At 39.5% G+C, this 13,579-nt stretch overlaps 1 protein-coding gene across 17 annotated transcripts in view; it reads right to left on the bottom strand.

The window, feature by feature from the left end:
• Window positions 1–10,259, bottom strand: part of chl1b (cell adhesion molecule L1-like b) — a 66,800-nt gene extending 56,541 nt beyond the window's left edge. For 5 of the 17 annotated variants that reach the window (XM_034869569.1, XM_034869582.1, XM_034869568.1 and 2 more), the window contains exon 1: window positions 9,890–10,253. The gene's annotated coding sequence lies outside the window, so the exon portion shown is untranslated. Of the gene's footprint in view, window positions 1–9,889 lie in introns of all 17 variants that reach the window. The other 12 variants (XM_034869564.1, XM_034869566.1, XM_034869567.1 and 9 more) reach the window with 8 other exon arrangements.
• Window positions 10,260–13,579: the final 3,320 nt, after the last annotated feature.

Genomic DNA, 13,579 nt, shown 5'->3' on the forward strand with positions numbered 1-13,579 from the left:
GTGAGAATGTCAGTATGCATTCCAATTCAACCTGCAACAGAGTGTCAAACGAGCTCCATACTGTTAACAACAACCCTGTTGGGGCATTTACTTTAGTTCTAGAAATGTGCGTAAAATGTTCAATATTCATAGTAACACAATTCTGTAGTTTCTCTTCTATACAACAACATACTTTTTCTTAACTACAATTAATTCATAAGAAAATCCATCATGCATGATGGACTAAAATTTAATCTCCTGTTTTGAGAGACCTTGTGAGGCACAAGTGGTCTGTGGCTGGTGTTTGGCTATACTAGAGCACACTATGAAATAAAGTTAGACTAGAATTTCAATGAATAATAACAGTGCTTATGTTATCATACTTGTGGCAGTTGCGAGAAAATTAGAGGCAAAGCCACCAACAAAACTCTGTCACCCTCTCAAGAAAATAAATCACGGCGGCAAGAAGTCAATTTAAATGCAAATGTCAATGGTTAAGACAACGCGCTGCCTACACTACCGTATCTCAAGGAGTTGCGGTGCTGAAGTGGAAGCACACAATGGAGGACCACCCTCACGTCTCTACCGGCAAGACGACACACTGCCTCTAGCTTGTGACACACCTCAGGAAACTGGACGGGTCAGCGGAAAGCCACAGAGAAGTGAGAATCTATCCAGGCAAAAATGCCTGTGTTATTTGTCACATGAAGACTGATGGGAGCATTTCCAGACTGAAACTCAGGATGTCAAAGTAGGATTTTCTAGGATCACCTCTATTGATCGGTTTTTGTTTCTCAAAGCCATTGCTCCAAGGCTTTCTACCATTTCAAATTGGCAAAGCTCTCACACTGAAATAGTGTGGGGTTTGTGCATACTGTACACACACACTTTGGGATTTGGATGGAGCTATATTTTTTGGCCTAGACCAATGTGGATTTTGTTTGAACCTGAACCAGGGCCTGAACTACTGCAGAATGTAGTAAACCCAAACCACATTGAATCCATATTCTTACAATAGCCTACAGATGTCTGCTGTTTTGCCATTTTATTCTTTCTGCTGAGGATCAGTCTTTCTGCTTCCTATTTGTTCTTTAAGCATAAAATAATGTGCAAAGTCTGCCTAAAAGAACATTGTCAGACAATACAATTGCAAACCTAGATAATAGGATTCCACATTGATGAATGTGCAAGCCAAAAGAACGCATTACTGTGCTGCAGGGCACTATATTTTATCTATAAAGTCCTTTCAATATTCACAGGATTAATCGGAAATAAACATATGTTTCTTTGCCCAGACATAACTGCAATTTTCCAGCCTAGTAAATTAGCATTTGGCTGTTAATCATGCATGGCCTCTGTGACAGACTGTGATTGTCGTTCTGTTTTGGAGAAAAACCTAATTCATAAAACACAACTAACTGTTTTCTTACACTTGGGATCATGGCAGCCCCTGTAGCAGTATTTCTGTAAAAAAATAAGGCATGGATGCTATTTCAAGACAAACGTGTAGAAAGAACTTAGACTGGGTCAGTCTAACAGTGCAACTATTTAAGCCAACAAAGTAAATATATATTGTATTCTGTGTACTAATGTACACTAGCCCCTAAAAAGGAGTTTAAAGCTGTGTTACTGTGTTTACAAGCTATTTTCTAAAAGGAAAATAATTCCAATTATAGTGGATGGCATTTCAAAATGAGCACTACACTCTTGTAATTGTCTTAAGGAAAGCCAGCATTACAATGCAATTAGATAGTATTTACCCCTACCACAGCCCTCGTGTGTTTAAATAAGTCTGTTTGTGACAAAAATGTTTAGCAATTTAGAAAATCACTTTTTTCTTGAATCCTCAACAATAATACTTAACTTAACCAGAATAAAACCCTGTAACTGGTTTCATTTAATCGGTAAAACCATCCCCTGATACTCATTAGAACTACACTGTACACCGCAGAAAATGTTACAGAAATGTTTAAGAGGTTGTTTGCAATCTGATATGAGGCCATAAAAACGTGCTCTGCAAGAATTCTCGGTTTTACCTAAAAAGTCTGGAGCTGTAAGAAAGTAATGAGGTCAAGAAGGTCTGTAGTTCATAGCTGGTGGTCTGCGGGTCACACTTGTAAAAATGGAGAATGGAGCTCCCCCAAGCTGATGAATTAATTTGGATTCGTACCAGCTTGGCAAGATTCTTTCACTCAACATTTGCTGTATCTAGGGGTGAGTACATTAAGAAATAGACATGCTGAGTTCTGGCTCTATGAAGAGGACCCTAAAGGACAACTGCAAAGACTTTTACAAACTATCTCAACATTAAAACTCCTGAATATTTTAGTTATGATGAATTTACATAAAAGACGGACACTTAAAAACAGCCACTATGTCCTTGGAGCAAAATACTAAAATGGTGTACCTAATGGCCAATAACAGAACCATGTTGAGGACTAGGCTATCTCTTTTTAAGTTTTATATTGTGAATAAAGGTCTATATAATCTTGTATCCACATTAGGAGGAAAAGGTCACTTGTTCTCTGCACGTTCTCGCTATCATAAATGACAATTCGGTACAAATGAATCCATGCAACTGTGGCAACAGAAAACTAAAAAGGATTATAATACTTGCTCATGTGTTAGCCCACTTAGCAAATTGACACATCCTCTTAGTTTTATGATTCTAACCATGCTTAATCTGCTCTCTAATCTTCCATTTGGAGGATAGTGCTGTGCTGGACTCCGAGCCTCACTGGGCCAGTAAACAGCTTCTTACTATGCAGAGCAGAAACCAGGCTCACATGTTCACATCAAATCAACACACATGGAGCTGCACTGGCTTGGGACTCCCAGCAGTCCACTTACAGTACCCAACAGAGCCCAACACAGTGTAATGAGGTCCCAAGGGGGGGGCTGTGGACATAGGGCACTGCTGCCCTTACCCTGTCACACTGACTCACCTACTTCCAGACAGACTGCTACAGCTCTCAAGGGATATATATTATCCCACACAAATGATCAAGTACACATTTGTTTGGTACCACAATTTATTGTTTGACGGGATTTTTTTCTGAATATGCAAAACGAATGTATGGTTTAGTGTGACATTTTGAAACAACACTGGTCAGTGATTTTCTAAAGTTTGTACTATGAGTAATCAGAGAGCAGAATGAGCTGCCTGACTGTACTTGATCTTTTTTACAGCAGACATGTTGGAATGTAGTTACAAGGGAAGCACAGTTGTAAATAGCAACATTAGTAGTCCCCAGATGATCACGCCTACCAATGATCCTGAGCCCCTGACTTCTAGCACCACTATGAGGTTCTTATTTGTGGTGACATGTCTCCAAACAATTCACATTTGGTGGAGGCATCCAGGATGAATTGTTTTAACTTTTGGGGTTCCTTTTTCTAACGGGACCATCAGGTCAACAGCTTCCCTTGTCCAATAATTTGGTTCATGACCAAAAACCTGCACAAATTATGGCAATCTCTAGTGCTAGTGTTGAACATAGTAAAAATTATAGTCACAAAACACAAAATTGTTAGCTTTGATTATCAATGCATTGTTTAGCTTAAAGCTAGCGTGGCTGTAGCTTGTTCCTCTACAGAGCCCATTGTTCTATTTCCCAAAAAAAGTAAACTTCTTAAATACATGAAGGAGAAAAATATGCCATTAAAAAACTTTGCATGGATAAAATAAAGTCTAAAGTTAGTAAACCTATAACTTATATCAGAAATTAAGTATTTCAGTAAATTAAGAGTTTTTGATACTCACAATTTTGGTCTTACTGTTACGATTTCATGACCATGGCACCATCATTACATAGAAAGGCCAAATAGTGACCGATATAATCTAGTTCCATATAGTTATGTGTTCAAATTCTGTGGATTAACAAAATTTCTGGCGTGGAAATGAATCGATTCAAAAATTTTGAGAATCAATTGCTGCTCTGTTTTATAAGACTGTAAATTGAATGAGGTTTTGGACTGCTGTTTGGACAAAAGAAGCAATTTGGGATGTGGGAAACCATGATGGACATTCCATTAAATGAACTTGCAAATACAGCATCATGGCATCATAGTATGAGGCGTGTTTTCTGTCCCGGTACGTCCTCTGTGTCCCCTGCCTGTCACATGTGTCCTCCTTCATTCTTGGTGCCCTTCACTTCCATGTCCCAGGGGTCCCCTTGCAACCTTATCCAAGCAGCCATACACAATACCCTTCATGGGACACAAAGCCAATGATACCGCGCTCCTCTATTCCATTCTCTACATTGTCAGTTTTATTCCTACTTTCTTTGTTCGCCTTACCTCTGTATGCATGAGTTATCCCAAATTGAGCCCGCAATTGAAATGGAAATCATCCCTGTATCCCGGCAGTGACTTAAGGGCAATAACTTCTGACTCTTTGAGGCATAAATATCCTGTTTGTTGTTCCTTGGAGAATCTTATGGTTGTGTTGCCCTTTTCACCAAGGTTTTTAACATAAACATTGAATTTAGATGATGTGTACCCTGTGATTCAACAGCAGTTTTATAAATCTGCAAGAACGGGAACAATACAATTGGAAAACGAGTTTGAAGCTGACAGCAATGCACAGTGGGCTCACAATTCTTCACATAAAAACACTATTGGTTCTCTTCGATGGTTAACCCCAATGTTTTCATGTGAGCATGTTCTAATTTGATTATTTAAACAATACTACAATATTAAACCCATATGAGGCAGAATAGCAATGATTATCACTATCTTTGCACTGAATCCAATAGAGGATGAAAAATTCCAATGGAAAACAAATTCAAAAACAGCTTGGAAAAAAAGATAATTACACAACAAGTGGAGAATGTGTAATTGTTGTCACATGGACATAACAATACCCGAGCAATCTTTTTTTTTTTATGATGACATGTAAACACAAGGCACTATGGAAGACGTGAAAAAGATTCTTAACTGATGAATTGTCTATGCTGTGAGAAGCCATCGATCAGGTTCACCCAGTGGCCTTGATGATGCAGCGGCCTGTTAAATAAGAAATAAAGCTTGATTCTGCTGATCAGCACCTCTTATCTTTGCAAGTCTTCTCCTCCCCCATCCTCCATCAGAGGAAGCATGGAGGGAATCATTTCCAACACTATCTCTCCTCTGAACTCAGTCATAGGTATCATAAAAAAAATACTGGTGTATAAATATGCAAACTGCCAGAGAGCAGACAACGAAATGAATATTTCATGTAACCAAACACGTTTCCAGAACATACTGGCTTGAATGTTCCTTTCTGGCTGCCACCGGTGACAAACATGAAAGAGGAGGGCTCAGGTACGCCGGCGCTGCAGCACTCTCAACTCTGCCTGCAGCACGGGGAGCACGAGTCGTCAATGTAATTGCGTGTAGTGCTGGAGCCTGAGCTGAACCTCAATTATGGCCAGGGTACTTGCTAGGCTCCACACCTTTTTGCCACGTCTGCCAGCCACTCCGGGAAACCCACTCTTAACATCTCAACACCATCTTGTATCAGTGCAATGTTTGTAATTATTACAGTTTAGGTTTACACTTTATATCCACGGATCTGCTTCACTGTTCACACAGCTGTAAGATGAACTCTTCCTAAAAATCATGATATCATCGTTTTTTTTCCTTACCACCAGCAAGACGTTAAAAGTAGGGTGAGAACGAGGAAGCTTAAATGGACAATTCATCTCATACAGCATTACATTCCTGCTCACTGTTGTTAGACTGCTTTTTCTAATCTCTAAAAGGCATCTGATACTCCAGATTCCATCTGACAGATACAATTAGAGCCTGGAATTACATTGCTAATGCCGATAAGAGATGCATCTACTACAGACCGAGCACAGAGAAGACGCAGACAAGAGTTTTCAAGTGGTTTAAAAGCACAAATTTGCAGATAGAATGTATAAAAAATACAGGTTCCAGTCTCTCCTTGCTCAACAATGCCCCCACGTATCACTGAGGCTGGGAGCCTCGGCCACACTGAATCTTGATACATCTTTTTTTCTGCACTCTTAAAGGCTAGGTGAAGAAAGGGCTCTCAGTGTGTCTCCCTTTCTCCTTTCTACTCTCAACCTCTACCTCTCTCGTGTACACAAGACAAGAGACTGCACACATACTGTAAGTGCATACAAGTCTTTTGCATGGCAAACACACACCTACATATACAGATAAAACATCTTACACATCTTCAATGCACTTCCCGCCGCTGAACATATTGCCAGTTTGTACAGGACGGATGTCCTGTTACCTTCTGCTTTCTTTGTGTTGGAATTTTAAACAATGTGCCTAATTATGTGGACTATGGTTAACCACCCTAAGATCTCTGCAGGGTAAATCCAGACAGCTATCTGTTTTCTGTTGCGTACACGTTCCACCAAAAGAAGTTCCTCCCGAGGTAATTGGTTTAAAGAAATGTTAATAAACACACAACACAACAAATCAAGGTGTGAGCTCAGGTGTTTGTATCACTCGTCTGTGTCACTGAGTTTCAGGATTTTTTTACTAAAAGTACTAAAGGTCCAGAATGCTGCAGCTTCTCTGCATTGGCTCTCTATCCATGTCAGAACGGACTTCAAGGTGCTTTGATGATGTAGAGAACTGTAAATGGGCATGCACCTTCATACCTGTCTGAGCACCTTAAACCTTCTATTCCATCCTGTGCTCTCCACTCTCAGAATACAGGACGTCTGTCCCCAAAGTTAAAAAGGAGACAGCTCACTGCAGGGCCATTTCCTCCCAAAATTCTCCCAAAAGACATCAGACAATTTGACTCTGTTGACACATTTAAATCTAAACATAATACTCATCTTTACACATTAACTTTAAGTTAGTTTATTATTCTTTGATTTCTTCAGGCCTGTTACCAGGGTTCAATGTTTGTCCTGCCGACCAGAATACACTTTCTGAAACCCACAGCCTCTCTCTCACCCTCTGCTTGTTTGTGTCCCACAAGCTCTATGCCTGTCTCTCTTTCTCTCTCTCTTCTCCCTCTATCTCTCTCTAGTTTCTCCTACTTGTACTCTCTTTTTATTCAGGCTTCTCCGTCCGGGGACCTCTCTCTCTCTCTCTCTCTCTCTCCTGTCTGTCAGTGCCTCATACCAGATGCTTTGATCTGGATCTTCATCCGCCAGGAGATTCCAGGTCTCCATGGTGCATCTCAGGTCTGTTTGACGACACTTTGAGTTCCTCGACATACTTCCAGATCCACATAATTCACATATTTACAATCTAGCTATAATGTTTATCAAACTATATCTATATATCTATCTGTGTTGTAATCCTGATTGTCTGTACTGTACTTTTACTATGTTGGTCTGTTGCATGTCTGTCTGTCCTCCTCTGTTGCACTTCTGGAGAGTTCTTGCATTTTTCTCTCTATTTTTCTCCGTTTTTGGGGAACTTTTTATCCGGATAGTCATGTGCCGTTCAGTTTGTAAAGCCCCTTGAGGGTAATTTGTAATATTGGGCTATATGAATAAAATTGAGTTCCCTAAAAAATCTCTTTGTTTCTCAACATATGAGCTGATGTTTGTTAGAAGCGGAGGATAGCAGCCCTTAACATGTGGAGAATGAGTTCATCTGCAGCTACAAAGGATGCTCTGTTTCCTGCATTTTCTAATCGAAATGATTAAAAGGATGAAAAAGGTCCATGAAATGCGTCTGGTCAGAGCTGCATATTAAGTGGTGAGAGGACTGGCTGACAAGGCCCGGCTGGGAGATGGTCGACACTTTGCTTGTCCAATTACTGGCTCTCGCTCAAATTGTTTGGTGAGAAGCATTCGACCTACTTCTGGACACAAAGCACCACTGCCCTGAATACAGAGAGGCTGGGGACCACGTGTAATGACAAGTGCCATTAGAGGCTCTTGTCTTTGGCCTAGAAATAAAATTCAACCAACTTACCTGACCTGGGCTAATTCTGGCTACGAATACTGGAGAGCTATGTCTTTGCCTGATGGGATGAACAGAGGTCAACACAAATAAGATCTCCTCTTCCTAAAAAGCAGTTTGAGATGATTACATTTGCTAATGACAGTATGACCTTCAGAAGGTCTTTGTGTTTAGCATTAGGCAACAGCTGGATCATTATTAGGAGCAGCAGCACTACTCATTCTTGTTCTATTAGGAGTGACAGTTGGAGGGTGTTTACCACAATCTTAATTTTTTTGGAAATGTACCACAAACTGTGTTACAGACAATATAGGCCAAGATGATTTTGTTTTGAACAACAAAAGAAATACAATTGTTTAAATTATGGGTAAAGTATAACACATTTCTCTCTTTCCTGGGATTCCCTCAAAGGCAAAATCTATAATGAGACAATGAACAATAACACTGAGGAAACCAGCATTTGAATTTACAGCACTTCCAAACACTGTGTGAAAAATTTGCATACCTTGTACATATTCATATTGAGGGAATCACTATGTTAACCATGTGAGATGAGATATATATATATATATATATATATATATATATATATACACACACACATATATATACATATACATACATATATACATATATATATATATATATATATATATATATATATATAAGCACACAAGCCTGATGCACAACTGCTCCATCCAAATCCCGATCAATTACCAAAGTTATAGGTAACGACAACCCCAATGTTCTGATTTAAATGTCACTATAATGTGGTTTTAATCACACTCATTGACGCCTCATCACTCATTCTAATCTTGTCATGCACGCTTCCCCCTTGTGCAACAGAAATGCATGTAATGAAGAGCACTTTACTCAAGTGTTTAAAGAAAGAGGATGTAGTTTTTGAAAACAACTGTTTTTTTCTTCTCTAAAATGCAATGTTAGGGTTAGTGCTTTGTCAGTGATGTCAGCTAAGACGAAAAAACAAAATGTTCCTATTCTCTAGAGTAAAATAACCATTATAGACTTTTAGTGCTGTTTCCGGTGCCATAATATACCACAATGCTTTTTTCCAGTTCAATAATATGTCAGCTGAGATGGCATGCAGTTTTTCTACGATAGCCTAAATTACAATCTGGGTACAATGAATTACTTTAGTTCAACCATCAGCAGGGCTTCTACGCAGATGTCTTTTTTTGCATTCTCCTACCAAACAGAAATACCTCTGTGCCTGGCACATCACATGCAATATGAAATGTATGCATTTATTGCCAATGGAGAATGTGACATTGCTATTCACCACATTAGATGACAAGGTATGATTCAACTCTGCGGTTCAGTATTTGGCATGCAAGCCGGTGATAAGCAGGCTGAGATCATCCCTGTGCAATGGGCAGTGTAGTGATACGGATGACAGAGTGTGATCTCCAGTCAGTGATTATTGTTAGACATCACAGACAGTCATATAAATAAGGAAAACAATTGACTATCTTCTCAGAGTAACATTTATTCATACTTACCAACTCTGGCAACCTACCCTTGCATCAATTAGCCTAGTTTAATTCATTTAAAAAGCTTCATGATAATATGTTCAGTGAAAAAGTGTGAGAATTCTGCCTCTGCAAAGTGTGTTTATACCTGGTTAAGCTAGGTTAGCCCTCCACTGGTTCATCTACCACATCACTGGTTATGACTAAACTGTAGCTTAGTCTACGTAGTTATTATTCCACTCATGAAAAACTGAACACAGCCTATTATTACATCAGTCGTTGACCTACACTTACCTTTACGTAAATTCCCTAATTTTTTTTAATTTGAATTTTTCAACCACCTGCCACGAGTAGCCTAGCAAAATGTCCGTGCAGGTGCCTTCACAAATCACAGTATAATGTGAGAGCTCCGTGTTCAAAGCCAGCTCTAATGTGTAACAAGTGCCACAACTAACAGGGAGAAAATGTGAAAATATACTCTCTCTTTTTTTCTCCGGCGACATGAAAACATAGACATTGTGAAAACTCACCTTCAGATGCAACTCATGTCGTGGCAGCCGTTCAGAAAGTTGAATTTTCTCCACCGCTGGAAGAGAGAGGAAGGTTTAACTGTAAACGTAACGCCGCTTTGCCTCGCAGTTGGTCTGTACCGGAGTAGGCTACCTCCCTCCTCCCTTGGATGCTACTATCACTCCCCCCGCCTCTGTAAGAAAAAGTAATAGCGGTTTTTTCCTCCTCCTCCACAAAGACAGACTCAAAGAAAAGAAGGGACCCTATCGCAGTCAATAGGTTTTACAAAACCCCATGGCAACGCAGAAAAACCGTGAGCAACTTCCCCACGTTGTGACCGGGTTAAAGCGCTCCCCTGCCCCCTAAACAGTGACATTATTCCCAAGCTTCAGAAGAAGCAGGTTTAAGTGGGAGGAGGCGGAGAACAGGGGATGTAGGCTACTAAACGGTTCAACTGTGGATGAGACGAAATAGTAGATTGTTGGTCTGATGTAGACTAGGTTCACAAGTTTTCTCTCTTTCCATTCTCAGTAGTGAACTTGAGATAGGCTACTTGCTGATGTTCATTATTTTCCATTGCGTAGCCCCTAATACTGTGTAGGTAATATCCAAACACTATTTAGTCAATGGTTGGCTAATATCCCTATTGGAGTAGGCCTATTCAGTTACTTTTTATTAGTTTTGGTTTAAGTTACATTTGGAATTTCAATTAATTATATTTAATAGCCTATTTAGATTTTATTAAAATCTATTTATTTTACTTATAAAAGTTGACCAAAGCAGCATCCTGTATCATATAAGCAATCATGCACAACAAAACAAAACATGCACAAATCAAATCCAATAAAGGTTCAATACCATGGGATGGTGCCACTTGGTCATGCGTGCCAAAACATTTATTTATGAATGTTAGTCAATGGAAAATAATCTCAAAGTGTAGCACAATGTGGTGTCAACATAAAACATAGCGCTTTCAAGCCAGTTAGCAGAGTTCACTTCTGGGCGGAAAGAAAATATTTTCACGCAGGAAACTTGAGAGTGTTTTGATCTAAACCACAATCTTATTCCTAAACCTAATTTAACGCCGCATGACACTCACTTCTCCTCCGCCACTACCATGAAATAGCCGTAGCCGGCTTGCAGTCACCTATTGGCGGCTTAACACATCTACCAACTGCCGCTGATACAACAAGCTCTGTAGCGGCTAAACACAACATCTGTTCACATTTCCAATGATGTTTAAAGCAGGGGTCATCAGTGTGTCTTAGGCCAAGGACCCCTTAACTGAGAGAGAAACAGAGTCGGAGCCCCTATATGTATTGATATCAAACACAGAGCAGTACAAGCTAAGCCAATCTCCTCTCTAAAACACTTCTCATATATCTTGGGAGTCACACTGTGAAGAAATAAACATTATGACTTAAACAGTTGAAAAAATACATTAAATTATGCTTTTGCCCTTTACTTATGCCAATAATCAACGTAATAATGTCATATTTATTGATATTACACCCACAGCAATGCTACACAAGCATTTGTGTTGTCTAAAACAGTTCTTATATATGCAAAAAATAAACATAATAAACATTTTAACTCATAAAAGGCACAAACATTTCTTTTAGATTTACATTGCTTCAAAAAAGGCCCAAATATTTGCCAAATCTCAGTGTCTCTATTCTCCGCTGTAAGACAGGATTTATCTATCTTGTCTGCTATATAATACCTTTGATCACATACTAGGCTGGTTTGACTTGGAGGATTACTGTATCTTTCCCACTCCATACTCTTTGCTCTCACTGTTGCCCATATATGGGCATAATAATTGCCTTCACTTCCCTAAACAAACGAAAGTCACGCCACACAGACAGAGAGGAGACACGGAGCACGAAGCTAGCGCCAGAAATGAGCGAAAACGTGAAGAATTATGGACATCAAGCAGATCAATCTTGGATATAACAGTTTGCAACGACCTCGAAAAAAGGCACAAATTCCCGGCAGGATAGAAAATCACCTGTAGAAGCTACAAAGAACCCAAAGAGACCTCCAAGACCGCTAGCTTGTTAACTGTTGGCTCCATCAATCAGTAAGTTTCTGTCTTTTATTTCTGCCTTGTAGATCTTTACACTAAGAATGGACTCTTCGCTGAAGAAGGAAGGAGTTATCTTGTGTCCAACAAAGATATTTGCATGATTCGTAAATTTTGAATCTTTCAGTGAGGGAGAAGGACTACTTTTATTAATGGTTATGGTGATGTTTAAATGTTTAAACAAATGTCATACCATGAACATCTTACATCTTACAATGTAAAGTAGATACATTATCGTAGTACTAATACTAACAGCTTCAAAAATAACTGAAAGGTGTAATCAACATCACTCTAAAGGTCTCTGCAATATTCAAAATGTCAAGCTTGACAAACACATTCCCTGCATGGCTGTTGTATGGATTGAATTACATTATCAGGTGTTCACATTGTTGTGTTGAGCTGCTGTAACACTGTTCATGCCTTTCATCACAATGCCGACCCAGGTATTGTAGACTCATACTCTCTGTAGGGATGCGTGATTTCAGCACCTCTGACAGCACCAGATCATTAAGAACTCTTTGCATCAGAGGAGCGGGCAGGAAAGGTCAGCTAGAAATCAATTTATCTAATAACCCACAGACTACAATGAAGGGATTTTCGAATCTGAAAATGACGACGTGGGAAGGGCCTCTCACTATACTTACTATCACTTAACTGTTCCGTAAGATTTTCTGTGAATTATATTTCCCAGGATAAAAGCATACTGTATATGCTGTTTGAATTGACAGCAGTGCCCTCTACAATGTGACTCCATGCATCAACACTGTTTCATTTTAAAAAGTTTGGGGTTGGGTAGAAATATGTTTCTTTGCCAAAACAAGAGCAACAGGGACTCTCCCATGGTTAATTGGTTCAAATATAGAGGATCCCTGATCAGCGATAGGCCAAAACTGGGCTAAAGGTAACTGAATCACAGAATACCGAGTTCTGAGTCTGGTTGTCTTCATGTTCAGCCCACGGTGGATTCATCTTCATCCAACTGGCACCACAGAGAGAAGATTCACACCTCTTTGTTACACAAAGAAGGGAAATGAACAGATTGACTTGAATTCGAATAACCTGATTTAGGGTCTCATAATCACAGTGAATGGATTACACAATGGCTTGGCTGGGCATTGAATGTAACAAGATATCTTTCTGATGTGCTCCGTGTTACAGGGAGTACTCTTGTCAAATCAAATTAGATTTGGGGGAACATCTGCTTCCTCTTTTACAGCAGGAACTGCCTCATCTATAAGTGGTAAATGTGATACAGTAGTTTAAGGCCACATTCTCAGATGACCCTGCAGAGGCCCAGGGTAAGAGGTGGAAATAAGTTGATTCACCATGTTCCTATTTTACAGATGGCACCAACCTACACAATTTGACAAGGCTTTTATTTTTAACCCCAGGTCTATAGGAGATACTATAGGAGGATGTACTTGTTGAGCAGGAAAGAACATGTGAGTGTTTAGGCATACAAGTAGACAGTCAGTTACAGTGGTCCTATCAAGTGGAGTATGTTAACTCAAAGCTAAGTCAGCGTCTATATTTTCTAAGACTTCGTAGAGTTCATGGAGTTGACAAAGATTTCATGCTACTGTTTTACAAGACAGCCATTGAATCTATTGCTCATTGTTGCATT

This window comes from Etheostoma cragini, chromosome 4 (assembly GCF_013103735.1).
Source record: "Etheostoma cragini isolate CJK2018 chromosome 4, CSU_Ecrag_1.0, whole genome shotgun sequence".
NCBI lineage: Eukaryota > Metazoa > Chordata > Actinopteri > Perciformes > Percidae > Etheostoma > Etheostoma cragini.